Raw genomic sequence first — 3,442 nt, forward strand, 5'->3', positions numbered from 1 at the left:
AAGTAAATTCTCTGCGTAGGTTTGATGAGAGTGATATTCCTTTTGATAAACGTGCTAGCCTATGCCTGGATGAATTTGATAACTTTGTTGCCAAACAACAAAGTTTCAATGATTATGTTAGCAGACAATTGGAACAGAATGCTCGTATGCTTAGTCATTTAAGTGCTTGTGTGGACAGAAACGTCAATGATCTTAAGCTCCTTAGTAAACATGCCTGTATGGTTACCACTCAAGTAGAACAAGTACTTAAGGCTCAGAATGACTTGCTCAATGAGTTGAATGACAATTCTGTCAGAGTCGTCACTAGAGGCGGTAGAATGACCCAGGAACCTTTGTATCCTGAGGGTCATCCTAAGAGAACTGAAGAAGATTCTCAAGGAGTTAGCATTGATGCACCTAGTCATCATAGGAAGAAGAAGAAAGATGATAGGAACTTGCACGCTAGCAACCCTGTTGCTGTTACACCTGAGAGTCCAAACGATGTCTCTGCCTCTGATGATGAAACACAATCTGGTGATGAACATGAGCGTAATGATAGTATCAATAGTGATGTTCATGAAGATGCTCAACCTAGCAATGATAAGGATGTGGAGATTGAACCTGTTGATCTTGATAACCCACAGCCTAAGAATAGAAGATACGATAAGAATGACTTCACTTCTAGGAAGCATGGTAAAGAAAGGGAACCATGGGTTCAGAAACCCATGCCCTTTCCTCCCAAACCATCCAAGAAAAAGGATGATGAGGATTTTGAGCGATTTGTTGAAATGATTAGACCTGTATTTCTGCAAATGCGTTTGACAGATATGCTCAAAATGTCTCTGTATGCTAAGTACATGAAAGATATTGTGACTAATAAGAAGAGGATACCTGAGGTTGAGATTTCCACCATGCTCGCTAACTATACCTTCAAGGGTGGAACTCCCAAGAAACTAGGTGATCCCGGACTGCCCACTATACCTTGCTCCATTAAAGGTAACTACGTTAGAACTACTTTATGCGACCTTGGAGCCGGTGTTAGTGTTATGCCTCTCTCTCTTTATCGTAGACTTGAGCTGGATAAGTTGACACCCACTGAAATCTCTCTGCAAACGGCCGACAAATCAACTGCTTTCCCTATCGGCATTTGTGAGGATGTGCCTGTTGTGGTTGCTAACATTACTATCTTAACAGACTTTGTTATTCTGGATATTCCCGAGGACGATGCCATGGCGGTCATCCTTGGAAGACCCTTTTTAAACACCGCAGGGGCTGTTATAGATTGCAACAAAGGCAATGTCACTTTCCATGTCAACGGTAATGAGCATACGGTGCACTTACCAAAGAAATAATATCGAGTACATTGCATCAATGCTATCGAAAAAACTTCATCGATTCTTATTGGGAGCTTTGAATGCCCTATACCTCGTGTCAAGATGAAGTATGATTTGATTGTTGGGGATATGCATATCCCCATTGAGGTGACCTAGTGACTATTCGAAAATTCTCCGTTCTCTTTTGCGATTCGAAAAAGTTTGTCAAGGAGACTTGATCAACCTCATTGACGGATTTCTTTCGATGACCATGAGATGGATGAATCGAGGAGTCACAAACCTCTGTTCCAAGCTTTCACCTTTGGTTGCTTAGAAGAAAAATGATAGATTTAGTTTAGTTTTCCCTGTTTTCTGCTTTTAGCGTCCCGTGGAAAAGTACCTCGAAAATAAAAGTTCTCTGAACGTCCTGAAAATCAAGTATGATTTTTTCTGGAATTTTTGAAAAATACTGAGACGAAGAGCTAGTCTGGGGGCTGCACCAGTGGGCCACAAGCCCGGGAGGCGCGGGCACCCCCTGGCCGCGCCAACCAGGCTTGTGGGGCCCACGTGCACCCCTCCACTCATTCTAGCTCCCATCTGCTTCTCGTACCTCCAGAAAAAATCGTTTCGCAGCTCAAACCCGTGTTCTTGCTCTTCTTGCTGGGATTTTCGATCTCCTTGTGCAAAGCACCATTCACCAAACTGTTTTGGGGAAATTACTCCTTGGTAAGTGATTCCTCCATTGGTCCAATTAGTTTTTGCTCTAGTGCCTTATACTTCGCGTATTTTTGCTACCTTGGTGTCCATGTTCTTGAGCTTTGCATGCTAATTTTAGCTGGTCCCAAGTAGTTTGGATGCGTAATATGGCCTCTAGGCACTTGTGGGAGTAGCTGCTACGAGTTTCGTTGGGCCTTGTTCACTTTTCCTTAGAGTCACTGCAAATTTCAGAAAAGGAAGATGTTCAGGAGAAACTATCATGGTGGTTCCTCAAGCAAGAAAGGTCCCCTTCTCGCGATTCGGGAGCCCGATCCTTACCAACCAAGGAACGCACAGGTACAACCATGTGAATGGCCTTCTGATGAATTCATGATTGAGGCAGGTTTCAAAGACGAGTTTGATACACTTGTTCGCAACGTCGGACTCGAAGAATTCATCTCCGATAAATGTGAACAATATGTTGCTCTCACTGCCTCTTTTTTCGTAGATTAAAATTTTCAGTTGGCCGTGATACATCTGTACTGTTTGATCTCTATGACAAATCGTATACCATGGATTTAGTGGATTTCAATAGAATTTGCAAGATACCTATTTGGGGTAGTCTCAATGATCCTCCTAAATCCTTGGTTAGATATTTTTTTCTGTGGTATAACTGTTGGAGAAACTAGAGATATTATGCACGCTACCATGGGGAGCACTCATTTTCCTGCCTTGCATTACTTTGCCCTCTTCATAGGCAGATGCATTAATGGCAAGATTGAGCATTGTCACCTCTGCACACCTGACCTTAGTATTCTTAAGAGCACAGTAATGGGTGATAGAAGTTTTAACATGGGAGCTATAATAACAAGGAGGCTGAATAATAATGCTAATGAAGGGGATTTCTTTGGTAGGATCTATGTCACTTTGATAGCAAATTTTCTTGGAGTACCCATCCGCGAAGGAGATCCCCCGCTCCATATAGCTTTCCTTGACTGCCTTGCTTTGACACACTACCAGTTCCTTGAGAGGGATGATGAATCCCTCCTATACCGTTTAATATTTTACCGGTAGCGTGTTTTCCATATTACCCTTCCTTCTCCTGCCTTCTTTGACTTCCAGGTAAAACGGAGCTATTACATAACCAGAGGAGAGGCATAGGAGTATGAGAGGGAGGCAAGGGCTGCTCGTCTCCGTGAGGCAGCTATTCAGGCAGTGGCTACAGCACTCCCGTATAACCCCATTATGATTTTGGGTATCGCCCGTACCATCCTTGGGAGTAGACCAACTTAGGCCAAAAGCCTAAGCTTGGGTGAGTACGTGTTTCTCACCGACTTTATATTCTTGCTTATGCTTTCACTTTGTTAGTCGGTGTTCACACTTTGCCACTGTATCATCCATGCTAGTTTATTTCTTTTCTCGTTTTCTTTTTGTGTGTCTGTCTAGTTTGAGAA

Source organism: Hordeum vulgare, chromosome 7H (genome assembly GCF_904849725.1).
Source record: "Hordeum vulgare subsp. vulgare chromosome 7H, MorexV3_pseudomolecules_assembly, whole genome shotgun sequence".
Lineage (NCBI taxonomy): Eukaryota > Viridiplantae > Streptophyta > Magnoliopsida > Poales > Poaceae > Hordeum > Hordeum vulgare.